Source organism: Fukomys damarensis, unplaced genomic scaffold, assembly GCF_012274545.1.
Source record: "Fukomys damarensis isolate Sample0158 unplaced genomic scaffold, DMR_v1.0_HiC HiC_scaffold_33, whole genome shotgun sequence".
NCBI classification, from domain to species: Eukaryota; Metazoa; Chordata; class Mammalia; order Rodentia; family Bathyergidae; genus Fukomys; species Fukomys damarensis.
The window spans coordinates 9236216-9259660 of NW_022900945.1; the positions used below are offsets into that span (position 1 = coordinate 9236216).

The 23445-nt window shown below is 35.7% G+C and overlaps 1 long non-coding RNA gene across 1 annotated transcript in view; it reads right to left on the bottom strand.

The window, feature by feature from the left end:
• Nucleotides 1-1017: 1017 nt before the first annotated feature.
• LOC104848924 overlaps nt 1018-23445 on the bottom strand; it is a 34433-nt gene continuing 12005 nt past the window's right edge. The window contains exon 3 of the long non-coding RNA XR_776601.1: nt 1018-1102. This is a non-coding gene — a long non-coding RNA (uncharacterized LOC104848924). The remainder of the gene's footprint in view (nt 1103-23445) is intronic.

Below are 23445 nucleotides of genomic sequence, written 5' to 3' on the forward strand. Positions count from 1 at the left end.
CTCTGTCAGACACCAAGAACTTTCTGAGACATTTCTACTTATTCTGCTGAACATTTCTTCAGGAAACAGCATTCCCTTCTCTTTACACAAAAGAGAGTGAGGCTTAATAAAAGTAAACCACATCCCTAAGGTCACAATGATAGGAAGCAACTGCCCAGAGATTCAGACCCAGTTATGCCTAACTCAAAACCTATTACTTAAGGGATTTGACTCTTGGTTGACTGGTTTTTCAAGTAAGAAATGAAAATAGTCCATCTATCAGCAGAAACTTGAAATCTGCTGTCAGAAACCACTTCCCAATGCAAAACCACATCTTTCTTCCCTTTCCTCACTTAACAGACCATTCGATCTAAAGAAACATAGGTAGATATTTAAATGCATTACAGTGTAAATACTGATTCAAAGTAAAACTGTTTCTGTAACTCTTGTGTTCTCTTAAGTGTTTCTGTAATAATGATAATAATAAATTTTACTCTCTGGAGTTCTCTTTCAACCAGACAAATAACAGTTTGTGTTGCGAGTCATTAAGTATTATTTAAGCACTCACCAGAGCTCAGGAAGAAATCCAAGAACTCTAGGGAATTGGTGAACACCTCTGAATCAGGCCTTGTTTTAAGAATCAGCACATAAATGTGCAATGTAAATCAAGGGATGAATGTGTGCTGTGCTAGGAATTATAAAACTATCAGAGTGATAAAGGTAAAGAGGTGGGACACTGCTGTTTGATCTAGTAGTCTGGATATATACACTGTGAAAAGTTACTCTATTCCAGAATTCTCATTTGAAGTGAATCAAAATTTGCAACAGGGCTATAATTAGAAAGAAGAGGCGGTAGGGGGATGACCCAATTAAGATAAGTGGGAAGTCATAAACTGAACTATAGAAACCACCAGTTTCCTTCATTAGAATTTGAAAAACAGAACGCAATAACTCTGCTAGTCTCTTGTGCTCACACTGGATCAAATTTAGCAAGAACACTATATGAAAAATAGCCATGGCATACTTAATTACCTTCCTTAATTACTCTGAGATCTGCAGCAGCAAGAGCATCTCACATGGGTCCATTTATTTCTGCTTCACAATCCAGTGTGCAACCAGGTTTCTGTTAGTTAGAAAACAAATGAACAGAACTATAAACAAAAGTCACTAACAAGCAACAAAGGAAGTTACTTTTGCCCAGAGCTTTGCATCTAGAAGGACTTCTCTTCTCAAAAAAATGAGTTCTAGACTTTTATATTCACAAGAAGGTTTCCTTCAGGTTCCCTGCATGGATGGCATGTGTAGGTTATAAGAGACTAGGATGTCTCTTCTCTACTTCTATAATTAATATACAGATCAAGCAAAGAGCCAAGTACCATGTGACCTCAAATGCTGTAGCTAGATGGTACCATGGAAAAGTTAATTATAATCCCTAAAACGATGTGGCATTTCATTGTGAATCCATGAATCATTCTCTGTCTGGTCTAGTCTCCTGAGATTCATTTTCATAGCAAACTAATCTTTAGAGTGTCAGACTGTGATTAGCGACACTGACACATTTTACAGATTGGGTCCTCGGAGTGCTGCCTACCCTGTTGCTGTAGAAAATTTGGTAGAAATCTTGGCGATTCTAATCTTGACATTAGGAAAATTGGCAGAAAATTTAAATACAAATCTCCTTTCAAAAAAAGATTTGACCAAGATTTCTAATCTAGAAGAGCTGAATTGTTACGAACAACTTATATAATTGAATAGACTATAATAGATAGGGATGATGGCTTGTGAGGAGGAGACAGCCTTTACGTAACACTTTAACTTATATTTGGGTGTTTGTCAATTAATCACTCTTACATTTTAACATACTTCTTGAAAGGTCATAATGTAAGAAGAGGTTCTTGTCCTATTAGGTTTAAATATCAAATGCTATGAATAATTTTAAAACATCCTTAACCTTAAAGCATGCAATATACCCGCTAAAGATTGGTTTACCGAAAAGTATTACACACAAAAGAAGATCGTGAGGAAGAATCTGACAATTCAAGATGTCATAAAGGACACAGAGTCAGCGATACAGTGTTATACATCTCTTTGCATCCCTTAGGAATGTTTGTGGTTTATATGACTAACTGTGAGCATGCAGTGACCCCCACCTCAAGCCCCTGTAATTTAGTAGAAGGATATTTAGATTTAACTCTGCTAGCATGGACAATAAGCTATCAAAGAAACATTGCTTTGGGTCTTCCTTTAGTCATCGGTTTTGTTCATCAGACCCAGAAGATAACTTTCACACTTGAGCGAGTAAAACGAGACCTTCGCTTAGCCAGGCTGGAACTATTGAAGTTCTTTCTCACTCCCTCTTTTTCTCAAGGAGAAACTTGTAGCTATGGGAAGAAGAGTTCACGCTCCCGATTACAATCAGGATACTGAGTCTAATGAGTTCAGGGAGGGAAGGGTAGAGGGGTGGTTTGGTTGTATTAACTTGCATTTTCAAGTTGTGTATTATTAGGAAGAATCATATATAGGTCAACATTGTTTATGATATCTTTGTGTTAAAACATAAACTCCTAAAGAGCCCTTTCCATTTATCTTTGTGCACAAAAGTTATAGGCAGTTAACTGTTCACAATGAAGACACAGATCTGGAGTCAGTGGGCTAATCACTCAAATCTCTTGCTAGGCATTAACACTGACAACAAACAGGATTATTAACACATGATCATGGAAGGAAAAGCAGCCCATTGGAACGAAGCTATAGCTTTATGTACCAGCACCTAAAGTATGTGCAAAAGAAGTCAGTCTCATGTTGCTCACACAAAACCTGCAGATATAAAAGTTGAGGAGTAAATTATAGGACTAATAAAGTTAACCTGGTAGAGTCCAAAATGGCATATGCAGCAGAGGAGAAAAGCAAACAGAAACAGTTCATGCTGTTTTAATTGCTACAATTTCGTTGGCAATTTAAATAAAATAATTCAAATTGCTGCAATTAACACACACAGAGAATTCAAAGGACAGTGGGTGACCTCACAGAAAACACACCATGCAATCAGCCCTCCTCCAAAGAATTAACCTTCATAAATCATTTGCATCCAGAGGACACCTGGCTTCATACTCTGCAAAGATTATCAGCACAGGAAAAGCAAGGCCCCTGAACAAGAATGCCCATCAACAAAAGCCCTGTCTCTGGGTTTATTTCATCCATATTAATGCACAGGGCTTGGCTGTGTTAAACTCACAAACTTCCTGACTGAAGGTGGGATTTTGCTGTTTCTGCCTGGGTGCACCCGCGAGGCTTAGAAGGAGCCCATCAGCAAGGACTGTGGCTGCTCTGTTGCTGAGCAGTGAGTCTGATTCACATTGGCAGAGATTCCTCTTTTACTTGACTGCAGGGCACAAGAGCATCTTGTCTGAGGTTTGGGCCTGGTTAAAGTGCTTTCTTCTCCAACACAGGAGAACACTGAAGCCACAGACTGTTATTCGTGATGTGGGGGAAATGTGTTGTGTTTCTCCAGTCACCTGAATCCAAATTTTAGATGTATCATGTGGAACACATGATACGCCTTTTCTTTTCTTAGGTCAGCTTTATGTGAGCAGAGAAGTGACAGAATCGAGAATGATGATTTGTAGTCAAAAATTTTCAAAGTAACGGTTGGATGAGCCTAATATGAGGGAGAGAGAACCTCTGGAGTAACTTGTGTGAGGTCAAGATCTGGGGAGAAAGGCAAACATTTAAACAGCTGCCCAAGAGATATCATATTTACATTTAGAATGTATCCCCCTTTAACTCCTTAAAAAAATCTTGGCTCTGCATGACACTATTTCAAGGTCAGAAAGCTCTTCTTTCTGCCTTTTCTGAGTTCACATATAGATGCTTTATAATAAAAAGGCATAGGAAATATTGAATTCAAACTTGCCACTCACATTTGCCCTAAAAGAATATTTTCCTACTAGTTCTGTGTTTGTATGATTAATTTACACTAGTTTGTTGTTTATTCAAAATAACACTTAAAATAAATTTCATGCTGTGGTGAATTTGTGGGCGATGGTTATTACATCACTGGCAACGCGAGTACAGGAGAACAGTTAATGATCATAATCGTCTGTGGAAATGGTATTTGTGAGTTGGGATGAAACTATCCACTTTTACAATTTACTGATTTATGTAATATACTCTCAAACAGGGTTACTAACAAACAAAATCATCTATTTTTACTAGCATCTCCCGGAAGTGTATGGGAAGTAGCCCTACCAAGGAAATACTGCTGATGGCTACACCCAGACGCTATGGCAGGGTAGAGTGGTGGGGGCATAAAAGAAAAGCCCGAGGAGCCAGAAAAAGCATATATGCCTCACTTGTAAATAGTTCTTTTTCAATGTAGTTCAGCAAAAATACTGAAGTATTAGCAAACCGAAAAGGCAAAAACAAAATTCAAAACTAAGAAACAAAATCAGAATTCTTGAATGCAAAACATTTGTATGCAAATCAGTACAAATTAAAGCAAGTTCATTTTGAAAGAAGTTCTCCATAAAATGCTGCCAAAATCAGATTCTTAAATGGTTATCTGAACATTAGTTGAAACAGCTTAAATGGTGCATGCTTGGGAATAACAAATTTTAGTAATTTATTTCCAGACTGACCTTTTCCAGGCCACAATAAATCACCCATACATAGTGTCTTTTTCCATGAACCTTCTATTTAAGAAAGGTAAAAATGAAAGTACTGTTGAGAGGTGAGGCAGGCAGACTCCAATACGAAAACTAAAACTGGAACATGTAAGCAAAAATCTAACTCCCTGTCCTGAAATTCATCTTTATAGAAAGCGAGTATTTTGTTGTTACAACCACACTTTCCTCATGTGCTTTGCTTCTTTCACCTCTGCAGCTAGTTGGCAAAGGAAGAGCCATCAATGTCCTTGCTGTTCGCATTCAAATGTTAGATAAAAAAACAGGATTTAGAGAAATGAACAAGATGATTACTAATGGTTGTGCCCATCCCTGAAAAAGTCACTCAAGGTACTAATTTAGAATTGGAGTGTTTAGACTCAAAATATTCTGTAACAGTCTTACCTGAAAGTGCAGTGTTGAAATAAGTTATTATTATTAAAGATAATCATGTCTTTATATCCTACCTCTTTTTAACCATAATTTGAATATTACAGTCCCAAGTTGTATGTAAAATTTAAAGAAAAGCAACTTTAGGGAAAATCTAGAGATTCATTATAGTATTTCCTGCAGTATATTCTAGCTTATTATATATTTTGTTTACAAAGTAAGTGATCTTTATTTATGAGATTAAATCATTTGCTTCTTAATCAAGAACAAAGATGGAAATGAAAAAATTAAAAAGTCAATATGAATTTAGATTAGAAATGTAGGTCATATATATATATATATATATATTTATATATATAATCACAATACACACAGTTACAATAATAGAAAAGAAAGGAAGTTTAAAAATATATAATACCCATATCTAATATGGATCTTACACAAAAAATAAAACCAAATTTCACATTTTTTAATGAATGAGTACCTTTTAAAAAGAAATACATGATTCTTAAAATTACCAGGATGGAAATGGTCACCCTCAATTATTATTCTAAATTTTTTTTTAATAACACACAGTGAATAATAGAAAAGAAAGGAAGTTTAAAAATATATAATACCCATATCTAATATGGATCTTACACAAAAAATAAAACCAAATTTCACATTTTTTAATGAATGAGTACCTTTTAAAAAGAAATACATGATTCTTAAAATTACCAGGATGGAAATGGTCACCCTCAATTATTATTCTAAATTTTTTTTTAATGATGCCAAAATTTACTGAATGAGGCAAATTTAAGAATTCTGTAGCCTTACAATTTGATGTTATTCTCTGTATTAAAAAATAGAGTTCATCAAAAAATGTATATCTAATTCAGAACAAGCACAACTTGTATAAATATTTTAATACTAAATTTACTGAAACATCACAAGGTTAATACAAGTGATCTTTGGCCTCTACAATTATAAGCGGTGCTCAAAGTTGTGGCCATGAGCTTCCAGACATTTATTAGTATGGGACTGCTGCTTGGGTAACCTTGTTCACTGAGACGGCTGCAAATACATTTTCAATTTGTTGTTTAAGGGCAGGCAATGCACTGGGTTTTCTGCAATTTATGACATCCTCTAGGGTTCCCCATATGAGGGTTACAGCATCTGTTGAAAAAATATCATGCTATTTTTCTTTTCCTGAAGTCTGTATGCATTTTTGTTGGACTCTGTATGTAGATACACAGAGGGAGTTGAAGCACGTTTGGATGTAACGTTCAGCTTTCAAGAGTGCTTCTGTTGAAGGAATAGTGAACACCAAACGCTCCTAAGATAATCAAAGATCAGTAAATATGCAATAAGAATAATAAAATGTCTTAAACTGAAATACTAATTTGGATCATCTTCACAAAACACTGTGCTTGTTAAACTGCCATGTGAGAATTACCACCTAGACCACAAAAGATCAAATAACCAAGGGAAGCTAATAATTAACAATGTATTGACATGTAGTTTTCTGGTAGTATGCAGCACTGGAAAAGAATGAAGGAGTTATACTCCATGGCATTTACTAGAAGCAAATCTTTGCCTTGATCAGTCACATTGTATGCAGCCAACGAAAACAACAAAGCATTTCTCAAAATGCATTTATGACAACCTGAATATTGAGGTGGGTTGGAAATCCAAGCAAGGTTCTACACGAACTAGCTGCACTAGGAGAAATAGAGGGTAAGGAGAGCATTCTTCAATTTGACCAGAAAAACTAGTACTGCTCAGAGAATAGTTAAGAAAACCAGATTAACAAAGGTGTCAAAGTGGTAAAAGTAACCTTTAAGTAGCTGTGTGGATAAATACCAGAGGGCTTAGAATAAAAGTGTTCAGTAACTCACTATATTTCTTGTTAAGATTTTATTTTTTTTAAAGAATATACTTCAGAAACCTCTCACATGAAGTGAAAAAAGTAGTTCTGTTTCTTTTGAACAACACATCCCTCAAAGACTTTCTTATGCATTATTTAACCCTGCCTTACTTGTTCATAGTGAATAATGATTAGGGAATAACTTAAAAGTATGAGTTAGAGTTCAATAAATTGTTCAGTACTTCATATATTAAAGTACATCTACAGAACAAATAGCTAGCTTCAATTAAAAAAAAATAGTATAGATGTGGATATCAAACCAGCAGAATTTTGTTCCTATTTGAGCAGCGTATTTACAATGCTAAATAACCTTAATCTAACTACTTTAAACTGATTCCTTCTACTGTAGGCAACAAATAAAAGCCTTTTTATGCAAATAGTCAGGAGAATATTGTGCTTAAAATTCTATAGTTAGGCATTAGAATCTAGTAAAACTTTTACTGTCTGGATTTTAGCTGGCTAATGAATTCAAATGAAATTGCTATGCATTATTTTTTTTTTTTCGTTTGTATGGATGGTGTGTTTCTCCAGGTATCCAGGAATTATAATAACCAAGTTGTATGACTATGGAGCATTTACAACGCATAATTTGTCTAACATTTTAATAATCTTGCATGAGGTATTATCAGTATATGATATAGATGAAGGAAGGAATAAAAATTGGGCAAAGGGAAGAGAACTGGATTATTGCAGTTCTACTGAGTAAGAGAATTATATTATTCAAAGGAGAATGTAAAATTATTAATTCCCAGACAACCACTGAGCTCCCTGAGACACAAAGGTAGTATATTTATACAGGACATTTCAGTAGAAAGTGAGGAAATGGGACTGATCCCTGCAATGCAAAGAGCAATTGATTAAGGTTAACTTGTGTATTAAGTGCTGGGGACATATGTCTTAGTGACTCAGGATGGAAATGCAGAAGAGTGGTGGGAGTCAGAAACCAATGTTGAAGGTTATAAGCATTTTCATGATTGTGCATCATGTAGCAGAAAATGTCTCCTGATAAAGCACTGGTTTATTGGATATAAGCAAAGAAGCAGAGCTGCTTGGTTCTGTTTTGAACCGAACAGCAGGGATAGGGACATAAATTTTTGTAAACACAGGCCTGCTTTGTGGCTTGGGGCTCCAACTCAAGGCATTGGGCATGCTACACGAGCACTGCCCTACCACTGAGCTACACCCTAGCGCAGTGGTTGTGAACATATGGCATGCGTGCTACAGTGGACACGTGGGGCCTTCTCTGCGGGTCTAGGAGCCAAGTCACCCCCAGCAAGGTTTGACAAATCATCAGCATGCACACAACAGCAAAGACCACATTAACTGTGCAAAAACATACCAAATGCAAACTTTTACTTTTCAAAAAAGTTGTATTACTGAAAGCTCTGTTAGTGTGTTTTTCTTTTTAAGACAAAAGATGTTAATGTATGAGTTGTTTATTCCTATCACACTGAGACAGATATATCACCAGCCCCCTTTTACTTTGTTTTTTAAGATAAGGTCTCACTTAATCATTAACTTGCTCAAAATCTCATGTATCTACCCATTTCTCAGCTTCTTCACTGCTTCTCTCATGGGACAATATTTCACCTAACTTTATTTAAAAACTTACTGGCTGGGCTCCTGGAATTTGCTCTATGGCCTTGGCTATTCATTCTCCACAGTGCAACCAGAGTTCATTTTTCAAAATGCACATCTTATTGTGTAACCACCTCCCCATCGCTGAAAATCTTCCAGTAGCTACCTCATGCTTATAGCCCCAACCGGGCCCGTAAGCCTCTCTACATTTTGCTCTGGCCTTCAGACTTCAACATGCATCACTGTCGTAGTCTGCACTCCAGGCAAACTGAGCATCACTGATTTTCTTGAAGTCACCTGCTCTCTACCTGGAAAGGTCCTGCTCTGTCTGGAATGCTCTTTCTGTTGTCCCTACTCTCTATTTGCATACTAATTTCCTCTTCTTTGTCCACAGTTCAATGCAAGCTTTACCTGCTCTAGTTATTAAATTCTGTCATAGATTGACATTCTTTTTGCCTAAAGCATCAGTCTCAAAGTATCTTTACATGTGTTTTGAGTTTTAAGTTTGTGTTCATGAAATATAAAACATCACAGAAAAGCACACACACATTCAGACACACTAAACAGACAGCTCAATAATTTATCACCAAGAGATCACTCACGTACCTACTGAACAGCAGGTCAAATTTTGTAAGAAGCAACTCATGCCTGTTCCCAAGCACTACATATTTTTCACACATTTTAGAAGATTCTTAGCCATTAGCCATTCTCTCTTATTTTCCTTGATAGATTAGAAGCTACGGGAGCAGGAGGAGCACTGTTCTTCTAGTCACCACTGTATTGCTGAACATAAAGTATTCCATTAATATATACTGATTTATCAACAATTTCTCTGGGAAGCCTTCTCATTATGCTTTTCTTTAATCCTTCCCACTCTTTCAATTTTGACTCTCTCTCGTCAGTCCTTCAAATACATTGTAGTTCTTAAAGCCTTGAAATCATTTCTAATCCAAACCGTGTACCTGTGAGTGCATTCACAGGGTTGATTGATATTTCAAAAGTGCAGGTAAACAGTCAAACTAAATATTCGAAATATTACACACACACACACACACACACACACACACACACACAGGTAGAGTAGAGCAATGGTTTTCACGGTGGTCTCAGGAAGCCTCTGGGTGCTATTCCAGGAGAGACTGAAAGTGCATACATGCCTCTATTTTGTGTTTTGTCAGCTTGAGATCACAGTTTCTTGAAAATGTATTGGGATAGATCACAAATTACTTTGTTTTCAAATTTTAAAATTTACAACTTACTCAGTATTTAAGTCATGTTCCCAGGTCTCCATTCTCTTCTCAGGAGAGCAATTTCAGAAAGATTTATTTACTCTGATCTAGAATCTGTACATCTCTAAGACTCCAGACTTTCAATGAAACAACCCTTGCCATTAATCATCTTTATACCCAACAGACTACCACCATTAAAAAGTGCACAGGGTGTATGAATGGACAAATGACTTTATACATTGCAGTCATTTTATGTCTTCTGCAATTGCTTTTTCAAAGAAAAGGAATCATGAGCTGCAGGACACATGCTGGAGAGTCCTCCAGAAGCCATTACAAAATAAACGAACAAACTCAACAAAAGAATATGAAGCCTTGATCCCCAAAAGTAAACACTTCAAAGCTGTTTTACCAGTTTTAGTAAAGATAAGGTGGAACAACTGAGATCTATATATTCACTCTAGCATATTTTACATCTATTTGTTTATCTCTGCATAAATAGCACTGAAAGATCTACCATTTGCTAGCTGCTTAACTTTTGTGAGTGTAGGATAATTATAAGTGAATTAGTAAGTAATGAAAACATTAAGTGTTGTATAAAGATTATGACTCCAGTGCCTAGTAGGGCAATTAAACTTGATGTTTGTTACTCTGTCTCACAGTGAATAATAATATGGTTTCCCCTGTGATTATGTAAATAGCTGATTGATAACAATAGAGAAGTGATTATGAAGGCCGATTCTACTCATTATTAAATATGTGACTAAGCCATTCATTTTACAATTAAGGTGATTGGTAACAAATGCTATAATATGGTACAGATGAGATCAATGTTGGATTCTAATAAGTGCAATATGCTAACTACTATTTTTTTTTTAACTCATTGAACTGTGAGAGGAATAAGAAATGAACACCATGGGACATTGTGAGTTCTATCATGATTTCCAATCCATTTGTCTAAGACAAAGAATAAAATGAAACATAATAAATCTTTCCAGAAAATAAAAATATAAAAAGGCCAGTATGTTGTACAAACACAGTATGGAATCAAATAATACATATTATTAAGTTGATTTGTTTCGATGTTTTGCTTAGTTGTCCTTTTCTTAACTTTCCTTACAATAATAAATACTTTGGCAGATGAATAGTCCCTTGAAAACCAACCTTATCAGACATTTCAAAAGCAAAGGCTGTGTTTATTTTTGCATTAGACTCAAGAGGGAGAAAACGCCAATTGATAAAGGGCTAAGAATGAAGCCTGTAGACGATCATAAATCAGAGAACTTCTGAATCACGTCTGGATTACTCAATAGACTGGACATATATTTAGTAAGAAATGAGCAAAGCAGAACACCAAAATCAATTTTTGAAAATGTTTATATTTTATAAGGTCGAAGACTAGACATAACAAGAAATATCAGATCTGTGTTGGACTGTTCCAAACTGGTGATTTTATATTTTGTTTCAATTACACAAGGTGGTGCTAAAGTCAGGAGGTAACACAAGTCATTGCCTTAAAAGTCTTAATAAAATTCTGCCTCTAGGTGAGGATAAAGAAATGACTTGCATACGGAAGAATACAATAAACTCCACACGTGATACAGATGGAAAAATACCTGAATTTTATAGTCTTTTATAACAAGGTTGATGACGGCCGAAGTTGTTTTGGGGGTTTGTACATACACACACTACCTCCACCTAAGAGCCTGGACCTTTAGTAAGAGGCAGGATTAGAAAACACAGTGGGAAGATATCTGATGGGTTGTATATTATCCTGTGCCTGCGAACAACATTTGGTACAATATTGTGAAAAAAAAAAAAAACATATTTCATTAAACTTGATTGGTTATTTTCTTAGAATCTGTGCTTCTTTGGATCATCGTTCTTTTTCCATAGTTTTAGAATAAATCTCCTAAAGTCAAAAATACTCAGCTTTCCAAAGTTACAAGGTGAAAAGTATCATACTAAAATATCAGTCTGTAACTCGGGAAAAGGTTTTACTATCAAGAGCAAGATCTACAATAACTGCACATCTTTCTACAATAACTGCAAATCTTTTAATTTTTTTTTCTTGCCACAATTAGCCATCTGGCAAATGAGCTATAATTAGGTCATCACTTGCCAATGTGATTTCAGTAGACAGAAAGAATACTAATAACACAATGAGCCAAGTTTTATAATCTAATAAAATTCATTATCATTTCTCTTGCACTTCAGTTGTGTTTTCAATGAGTCTCTTTGTTAATCCTTCAACATCTCTTTGGTGAAGATGAATAATACTGCATATTCCAAATTGACAGACATGGTAACTGAAAATAACTGCCAAGTAATTTATCCTGGGTCATGCTGCCAATTTCTAAAAGGGCCATATTATTTATACAATCTCTGATACCTTCTGACACAATTTATTCAACAAACATTTACTGAATACCTACCATGTATCATCACTATATTGGCCATTATCAACCATGAAGAAAATGCATAAGCTCTTGGACAAATGAGTTTCAAGAAATTCAGAAAAAAAATTTAAATAATTTTAAAATAAAGTTCAACAATCACCAGTTTTCTGGAAACTTCATATGTTTCAAGAATATTGCTAAGAGACCAATTAACCAGTATGAGCAACTCATGAGAGACAGCAGGATAGTACCCATGATCCTCTGTTTTGGCTTGTATCTAGATGTCCATTCAAAACTTCATATGCTCATAAGTGAGGCTCTCGGGAATAACTGGATCATGCACTTGTGATACTGAATTGATTTATCATAGTTTTTGGTGCGGGTGGTAGATTTACTGAAGAAAAAAGAATTACCCTGGGTGTGGGTGGCACCTACAGATAGGTTTATAGGCTGGATGAAATATAAGAAAAAGCAGAAGGGAAGCTTCTGCCTCCTGGCTGTCACACCATGAACTGTTTCTCCTCTGTGATGCCCCTCTGCCATGTCACCCTGCCTTGGAGCCAGCCAACTAAGGATTGAAATCTCTACAAACTGTGAGCTAAAATAAACCTTTCCTTTCGTTCTGGGTGTTGGTTTTATTTTGTCCCAGCATCTAGAAAGTAATTAGGAAACTCTCCCAGACACACCCAGATATGTGTTTTACTAATTCCCTAAGTGGTCCCGAAACCAATCAAATTAACACTTAAGCATACTATCAAATACGACCCTTGTCAATTTGACAGGCAAATATATCTCCCTAACCACACATAGTTCACCTCCAAATAAGCACAATGACGACATAATACTGCTGACATGATATAACTATCCTGCACACAACACAAAATATAATGCCTTTCCCCAAGTCTCAACAATTCCAGCATATTTTCAAATGTCCAAGGCGAAATGTCTTCTGAGACTGAAGACAAACACTCTTAGCTGTGCAAGAAAAAGTACTTTACATAATTTTGAGGTACAGTGGTTATCCCCTTCCCAAATGGTTATCCCATTTCAAAAGGGAGGAATCAGTGGATAGAAATAAATAGAACAAAAGAAAAACCAAAATCCAGAGGAACAAGCATTTAGACTTACAGCACTCTGTCCAACAACCAGGGTAACTAATGGTGAGATGTAAGTTCCACGGGGCTCAGGCAGCCCTACCACTATGGTCTTGTTGGTTGCAGTCCACATGGCTTCTCTTGCAGTTTAGCTTTGCTCAAAGTTTACAGCTTTCCTCTGCAGACATTCCATGCTCCTGGCATCTCCAGCATTCTGGGTTCCCCAGTGCATCTTTGGCATCATTTTTACAGTTTCATAAAATCTCTTCTCAGGGTCACATGGCCCATACCTTTTTCTGAATTCTGGATGGAAGTTTCCATGATCCCACAACTACTACATTCTGCTTGTTGGTAAACATGGACACCACCAAAATGCTGTCAGTGGAACATAGTCCAATGACTATAGTGGACTCTGTGCCCTTAGGGGACTAGCATGGTGATATAAGTCCCAGGACAATAATTTTTCATGGAGTCCTTCTCCAGCAGGGTTCCACAGGCTTTCACAAATATTTGGTATACTACAGCCTATGATGGCTTGGGTCTTGCTGATTCCTAAGATATCCTTAAGGCATCTTGTATAAAGTATGTGAATTCTTTTTAATGACATCAATTTCTTCAGCAACTTACCTCTTCATATTTACCTTTGTCCGAACTTTACAGATGATTTCTTTAGGGTGAAAATGTAAGTTTTTAAAAATTCTCGGTGTTCCTTTAGCCCTTGAGTCTCATTATAACTTTGACTAATAGAAGCCAGCAGCACACAAATCACATGTGAATATAGGCTGCTTTGAAATTTCTTCACAGATCAATGGTCAACCAGCCTTATTCTCAGCATTTCACAAATATCAGAACATGAGAAATATGTAGACAATTTTTTTTTGCCACAATTTAACATGTAGGAACTGCAGTCCATTTCCCAGCAGAGTTCTCATTCTCAACTGAAACCTCATGGGCCTGGCCTTTACTGTCTACATTCCTATTGGTATTCTGGTCTTCTGAGTTACAACAATTACCCATCAATGTTTGCCTACAGAATTCTAGAGGTTGACTAGCATACATCATTCAGCCTTTCCAAAGCCTTCCCATAAATGAATTCCAAGGGCTTGTAAACTGTGTGGTCAAGTAGAGTCACAGCAATCACCTGGCTCTCAATACCAACTTTTTGTGTGTTTGTCAGATTTCTTGTTGCTGGGAGAAAATACCTGACACCCATGGTTTAAAGGAGAGAGTTTTATTTGGTTAACATTTTTAAAAGATTTAGTCTATGGTTAGCTTTCTCTAAGGCAGAAGCATTATGGTGAAAGGACATAGCAGAGCAAAGATTCTTAGTTCATGTCAATCAGAACACAGTAGAGAGACCACTGCCAGAGTGGACAGTGTCAGGGGCCACATAAAGTACCCAAGGTCACACCTCTATTACCCACCTCCTCACACACAAAAGTGTGCTTTACTAATCAATCCCCTGGGTGGCTCCCAAGCCAATCAAGTTGACAGTTAAGCTTAACTGTCATAGGATGTAAAAGAAAAATATGATTAATTCAATGTTATTCTATATTATAGTTCTAATTGTATGTCTATATGTGTATGTATGGAGATTTATATCACATCCATAAGTAAGCATACAGAAAAAGGAAGAGATTTGGAATCCCATGTATTGGGCATCTTTTAGTATTCATATGCTTTTTATTTTACTATTTGAGCTTTATTGTGTTTTCTGAATTTTCAGTAGTGGATTTTACTACATCTAAAGTCTGAGATAATAAGCAATCATTATCACATAGAAGTTATGACTAAAGCTGATGCCTAGTGTGGAGACTTCAAAGTACTGGAGCTTCACAAAGATAAACTACCTTTCAAGAAGTAGGTGAAAATTGTATATTTAGAAACCTTTCTAAAAAATAAAATTTGAGTCTACTATTTTCTGTAGGTGGTCAGAAAATTTTAAAAGATCATGATATGGTATAAAATGTAGTGATATAATTTCTTTGAATCTAAATGATTTCAACCTAGAATTTTATCAGATGAGTCTGACAATACTCTGAAATATCAGGTGAAAATATAATTGAGAATAAGTCTGTGACAGTTCGGTGTCCAATAGGCATTCATCTTCTCTGCTTTTCATGAAACTTGATATGTTAAAATTGATCCTTTCATACTATGAATGGGATGATTCTTTATCTTAGTTTGATCTTATCAGGCATCCCATATCTCTCCAGTTGAAGACAAAAATAAAACATGCTCCTCAAATGGAAAAAAATAAAGAAAAGGGATAAAGATGTGGGGGAAATGGGAAAGGTAATAAGGGAAAAGGAAAAATAAAATATGAGAAAATGAAAAAATGGAAATAAAGTATTTGTAAATAGGGAAGGGAGGAGGGGTTGAAGGGAGGGCAGGGATAAGGGGAAAAAATGAAAACCAAGACCTGTCATGTAAAGGTACAAGATCCCAATGATGAATGTAACTGTGCTGTACTGCTAAAATGTACCAATAAACTTAAAGAAAAAAAAAAAGAATGAAAACGAGTAAAATAGGGAATAGAGAAAAGTAGCAATTGCTAAGAAGTTTGGAGATTATAAATATGCAAATGTAATATATCCCAGGCTTTAACTCAGTTGATTTGTTGACCCTGCACAAAAGGTATTGCCAAATTTATGGCCCATTTTTCCCTGTCTTTCTAAAAAATTATTTTGTTTCTAATCACTGAAAGAAGACTATCTGCATCCTTGTAAATAAATGTGCCTGTGGTTTGTGAGATCGAGGCACATATGTTTCAAGCATAAATGTTTTCTACTGGGAACTCTATAGAAAACCTATTATCGAGAATTAGATGATTTCATGCCTCATAAGTTTAATACTAACTGGCAGAAGTCAAAAGGAATTAACTTCTTTGCAACTGTGTCACAACTCCAAACATTGTGCCAAACATTCTAGTTTTTCAAAATTGTCTGGGCAGAAGAGTATGTGTGAAGTTAATATGTGTACTGAACTCTTGATAATCCCTGTTACTGCTTTTATTTCTGTTGTATCATTCTTAATGGAGGGCAGGGGAATGAGGAAAAAATAAGAACCAAGATATACCACGTAAATGTACAAATTCCTGATGATGAATGTCACTGGAATGCATACCTAAAATGTACCAATAAGCTTAATGACAAAAATGTTAACCCAACATATACCCTTTTGTCTACAAAGGGTAAGCTACACTTCTAAAATTCATTGAGTGGATTTATATAAATCCATTATCTCAACAACGACTTCATTGATACTATCCTACACTTACTCCATAAAAATATCACATTTACCAGAGAATCTATTTATATTATAGTTAGAAAGACACAATCAGCTAAAGATATTTTTTAAAAATATATTTCATTCATCAGAAATTGAGCGTTTGCAGTTAATTATTCAAAGTTCAATGGCTAGTCTAATCACTCTATTGACAGAAATTAAATATAATAGGAATCAACTTCACATTCTGATTATTTACCTGCATTCTGTATCTTTCCTTTATCTACAAGCAAGATTCAGGAACTTTAGCCACGTGGACTCCCTCCCATGATGCCTCTTAAGGTCATTGTTTAGTAAAGGTGTTCCCTTATGTATAACTCATTGACCTTAAGACCCCTGAATACCTCTGTGCCCAAAGTAAAGTTTAAATTCTGTTCTCAGAGGTCTTCAACCATTATAAAGCTCAGCAGAGAGAACTACAGCAAATGCACTCAGCATGCAGCAATCCTTAGTCGTCATTAAGCAGGACAATAACCCTTCTCCCAGTTGAAAACTCAAAGAGAAGCCTCGGTCTTTTTATGTTGGTGCAGTGATAGGAAGAGTATAGAGTACCACCATTCAGTGAATGAGGTATAATAAGGTTTTCCTGACCCCAGGAACATAGGAACTGAGTTCCTTCTAACTCTTAAGGAACAATAAGGGATAGAGGAATTCACATAGAGGAATTCATCTACCATTTCCTTAAATTAGTGCCACCTGCTGATCCTGGCTATTTTTACTGAAGGTACAAAGTTCCTATTAGATTTTACTTTCTAGAAAAACAGTTAACAAAAGATATTGGTGATCAGATTTAGAATGAGTAGTGTCTATGTGTTTTATTAAAGTATGAAGAAAATCAGAAAATTTCAAGCATCCAACTATGATTTCAAACAGTGGAACTACTTCATCCCTTATGGTGCCCATGGGAACTGCTTTTGCTCATTAACCATACTGGGAAAGATCAATTGCAACTTGTCACTTTTATAGAAGAAGGAACTGTTCATTGCACTGAAGGATGTCTTCTCTTTAAAAAAAATTCTATACAGAAAATGGCAGACACATGTATTGCATCTAAAATATTGTATTTTTAGTGCATGGAATTTGAGAATGGCTATTTAATGATCTTTAGTGAATTGTAATCATTATCATAGATATAATCTTACAAAATAGCAGCTGTTTTGGGCTTTGGAGTAGAAGTAAGTGTTTGTGTGAACACTTTTTCCTGTAATTAGAATGTTGTTTAGCTCTTTCTTACAGAGCAAGCTATCTGCATGGAATGGTATTTAAAGGTAATGTTGGATTTGCTCTGTTCTAGCTGTGCATATTTCCTGACATCTTTTTTCTTAGATGTCATAAAAGGGCAAACTAAATATCCAGTGTTTTCATATTAAATGTCATTCATCACATAGCTATATCTACGTGTTCAGTGTAAATCATTATTGGAAGAGATCTTAGAAAGAAAACCTGGGGAGTAACTTATTGTGTTACTATTAGTAACTATTGTGTTACTATTTGTGTTACTATTACTATGTGTTACTAAAAGAAACCTAACATATAATCTACACAGAGAGAGGCAAAGCTTGTACAAAGCTTGATTTACAATATTTTATTCATTTTCTCTTTCCCTAAATTTCTGCTTAGATATTTAAATGAGTTGGAACATTAACTTTAAAAAAACTATTCCTTTAAATTTCCATGGTGGAAAAACTATTGATAGCTCTTCATGAGGCAATGGATACTATTTGGAAAGACCAATTTGATGCTAGCCCTTTGATCTCTGAGTGGCATATATTCCAGAAGGAGAGTTAATTATACATCTGACTCCCACTCGCCCATTTGGCAGGTTTTCAGTTGATTTTTATTAAACATAAGACCTGAAAAAATGAAGTATAACTTTATCTTTCATTCTTTTTTATCCACCAAGAAAGAGTTTGAAAGCTGAAGTTGAAATTCTCAATTTCTTGCTCCTTCTTGTTTTAGAACCAATTTCTTCATTCCTAAAGGGAAATCATTTTTCTTCCAAATGCTCTGAAGTAAGTAACCTTACTGGGATCTTCTCTTTCTCATTCTGCATCCCAGGTTATGGAGTGAAAACTAAACTGGATAAAGGATTCTTATTAATAAGAACTCTCCCAAAACTGGACATCAAGTGCATCACTTTATTATATTCTTGGGAAGTGGTAACCTTGGGTATAGTGATACCTGGGATAAAACTCATAGTTCACAGTTAAAATTTTTCTCTACTCTGAGAACTGAGTCACTCATTCAATAAACATTTAAAGACAGCAAAATGGTTAAGAAATTCTTTTCTGAAATTCTTGAAATCGGGTATTGGTTTTGTCATCCTGTTTGTGTGTGACATTGGACAAGTCACTCAAAATCATTAAGCTTCAGTTTCCTTATCTTTAAAATGGGCATGGTAAGAACAGTGTTTTCTTAAGATTATTGGGAGCATCAAAGAGTAACGCATGCAAAACAATTACTCTGATACCAGGCACACAGGGAAAGGAAGGTAAGCGTTTCCTCCACACTGCTTTGGACACTGTGTCTTCCTCTACCATCCATAAGTACACAAGCTTGTGATTCTAGAACAGAGTGGCAAATCTTTTAGAGAGAGTTGCCCAAATTGCAACCCAAAAGTCATTGCAAAGTGACAATGCTGCGATTAAACCTGAATACTGAAGTTTTAGTTTAGAAAAAACAACTTATACATTAGCATCTTTGGCCTTAAAAGGAAAAACAAGGAACACTGTGCCATAGGGTCACCACCACCATTCTGAACCATAGTTTGGGGAGATAATGACAAGAAACATGGTGCATGAAGTCATGGTCGATAAGCAGGCTGCTGTGAGAGCCCAGAAAAGGGACAGAATGCTGGTCCAGAAAACTGAAGAACAGCCGAGGATACATAAACAGATCCCAGAAACAGGAGAAAATCTGGTTAGATTTTCAACGGAGAAAGGCAGTAAAAACTAAGAGACAGGAATGTCTGTCATGGCTCCCACATACTGCAAGGATATCTGTTTATTCCTACACCCTTGCCAGCCCACCAACTCCGCGGTGCTGCGCCTACGGTGCTGCGGTCTCCTGCAGCGTGCCAGCTAAGTTGCCCTAGCGTCCAGAAGCCGCACAGCACGGGTAAAAGCGCAGTGGGGCAGCGTTGGCACTTGGGATAAATACGTGCGTGGTTGGGTTGCAGTTTGGGCCCTCGGTCTCCGAAAGGTCCATCATCACTGGTCTAGACATTAGCAATCACCCTCACACTCCTCCTTTCAAGAAAAGAGGGCAAGGCCTGGAGCTGCAGCTCAGTGGTAGAACACTTGGCTCCCAAGCAAGAGGCCATTCCTGGATTGCATCCCCAGAACCAACCTCAAAAAACAAAGCAAAACCATACTAAAAAATAAAAAACAAACAAAACACTCGGAGGATACACTCTAGCCCTCCTCCTAAACCAAGCACAAAGATTCCTCATAGACTGTCAGGTAAGAAGAATAGGGGACAGTTTTCTTAACCTTGTACAATAATAACAAGATTGCTTCCATTTATGTTATGAATTATTATCAACGAATAAATTACAACAAATTTACTCACCAAACTATTGATGTAGAGTGTGAAAAACAGCCTTAAATATCTATAGCATCTGAAGTGTAACTCCTAACCATGAAGTTTCTGTGGTACTTTTTGTTCTGTATGAAGCTTTATATTTCTTGTTTTTACAATTCTTGTTTTTACAATTGGATGGTCCTGGAATATATTTATTTTGATGTTCTTTCTATCTGTGCTTCATCTATCTTCTATCAATGACAAGTTAATAACAGATATTTTTTCTTATAGCCTAGATAATATTGAACACATTAATCTCTTGTTTTATGAGTATATCCATTTTCTTACTACTCATTTAGATCCAGGTTAGGTAGTACACATTCTATTAGAAATTATGATTCACACACAAAAAAAAGAAATTATGATTCAAACCCTAGAAATTTCTCTTTTAATTCTCACTCTTGCCTCTAAAAAATGTACACATTTAAAGCAAAATTACCCAATATCCTTTGCCTTTTCCATACCTATACATACATATGCATATAATAAAATAAAACATATAAAGTTAAAAATAATTATACTGATGCTGAGTTAAATATAAATCTGTTACACACACTGTATTTCTGTTTGTATGTAGGCTTTGTAATCACACATTGTATACATACAAATCAAGATTATCTTGCATACACAGTTATTCAAAAACAGTTTTAGAAATTTTGTGGTAAAAATAGACCCATAGAAACTGCTCCTTAATACATTTTATAGCCAAGTACACTTCCATTTATAAAGTGTCTTTAAATCTTCCTTATCCTATTGACTTGCAGAGAAACTGATTTTTTTTAAATCCCTCCATTCCGAACTCCCCAGTTATTACAATTAGCAATATTCGGTAATGTCAATACCTTAACAATTGAGCGATTTTCATCACTCTGCAGAATTACAAACGACTTTCCAAAACAAGTTTACCAGTACAAAATGCTGTAATCCTCTAGTCTACATTGAATAAAAACAGTTATGTGTAACAGGGACCTGGAGCAGAATCTTATTCATCAACCAGCCTCAGGTTTATAACCATCTCATTTATTCATCAAATGTTTACCTAGGTGCTGAACTGAAAACACATCTTGAGAAAACTAATATCCCTGCCCACTTGGACCTTTAAATTCTAGAGGAAATATCATAATAAATAACATCAGCATGTAAATGTGTTGGATAGGAAGGAAATGTGAGTGAGTTGGCTCAGGTAGAAGAGACATACGGGTGAGGAGGTGAAGGAGGGGAGAGGTTGAAACACATGGTTACCTAGGAAAAGAGCCTTTCAATAGAGGGAACAAACGCAGAGGAGGAGAATGAGGGAGGGGTAGAAGGAAGCAGGAAAGAGGGCTGAGGACTAGACAAATAGTAACAGAGCCTCTTTAGGGTATTTATTTACTCGGAGTGAAATGGGAAGTTATTGTGGTTTGAAGGTTTGTCCCCTCCAAAAATCAGTTCAAGTTTATTTGCTATTACAACAGTATTAAACAGTGGGATTTTTAAGATTCCATCCATAGTAGTGGGTGTGCAGGTGTGTTACCTCTGAACTGGGCCAATACATTTCTGTTATTTATAAAATAGCCAACCTGATATTTCATCACAGCAGCACAAAACAGACTAACATTGAAGTCAACTAGTGTTTTGAGCAGAGAAGTAACTCAGACTTTCAGTTCAGTAGAACCATTCTCCCTGTTCTGAATACGATAAATCGTGACAAGAACTTATCAAGACCTATCATTACATCCCCTTAATGGATTGACACTTAGGAACATATTTCCAAGACTTAGTATAAATAACTAAAGTATTCAAATACTAAATATTCCAATACAAAAAAGACAAGGAAGTGAAATATAGATAGCAAAGAAGACCAAGAACAAATAAAATAAAAGAGGGACAACTAGTATGAGTTTGTGATCCTAGAAGCCATGAGTTTAATGAAGGGAATGGTCAGCTATGTCAATTACCACCCATGTGTCAGGTAAGATGCAGACTGGGAACTGACTACTGGATTTAGCAACTTAAACAGTATTCAAGACTTAGTCTTAGTGGAGAAGCAGAAGTAAAAAGCTTGCACCATAGGTTCAAGGGATAATGTGGGGGAAAGTGGATAAACAACTCCTATGAGCAATTATATAAAGGGAAGATGAGAAGAAATGGGAAAGAGATTAAAATAGTTAAAAGAGTTTTTAATGTTGGAGGAATAACACATTCTGTATACATAGGAAAGATCCAACAAGGGTTTCAGGGAGACGTGAGACTTAATACTCAAAATTAATACTTAAAAGAAAGGGAAAACATGTAAGCAATTCCCTTAACTCAACCAAGGGGATAAGAGGAATCTTCCCTATAAGTGAGGGGTTGGCCCTTTCTCAGAGCATAGACGGTTCAACCATGGTAATAGTAGGTTCATACAGATGGGAAGTTAGATGAAATTGTACGAGCTTGTTGAAATTCTCTTCCGGTTGAATAATTTTCACACTGAAATGGGACACAAGATCTTAAATTGAGGCTGAGGATGGAGAAGTGTATATTAAGTCTGAGAAAAGTAGAAATTATATGAATAATTATTTAAGAAAGTCAAAGGGTGAATGAAATAGGAAAGCATAAGGTAACTATTAGGTGCATTGAAAGCTCACTTTAGAGTTGTGATCCTGAATTTAAAGTGAAAGTATTCAACAAGGTTGTATGTTTTCCTGCAGCAATATGGAGTTGTAGGGTAGCAATTTTCAATTAAGGAAGGCTGTAATTTTGATAAGTGAATACAATGAAACAAGAAGTGGCAGGAGATTCTGGATTATATGCAAGAGAATGGTTATAGTAAGTTCATGATATTTAAACTTGAAACTGAGTATAGCCTGAATATGAGGAGAAAGGGAAACAGAAAAAAAAGATAAAATCAATGAGTTTAAGTCATGATGATATAAAATGATTCCTGGAGTTGGGACACTAGAAAGAATTAATTAAAAATATGAAGGATGATACACAGAGAATTAAATGTCTCAAATTAAAGTCATGTTTTGATAAGGTCCAGGTTCTGCTCATGAGAGCAAATAGCTGAGATAGGTGGAAAGCAGGATATAAAGGGAAAAATTCAAAGAAATGAAAGTCAAGTCCAAATTACTGGAAAGAAATGTGCATGGATAATTATATAGAATACATTAATATATAACATATAATATGTAACATTATTATCTATAAGACATATAAATATATAATGTAAATTTCATGCAAATATAATGTATAATAGAATGTGTATTATATATATACGTATGTATTACAAATTATGGCACAGGTAGTGTGAAAGAGTGTAATTTGTAAACCTATGGGAATATATTCAAGAAAGGTAATTAAATAGAGGTATTGTGGTTG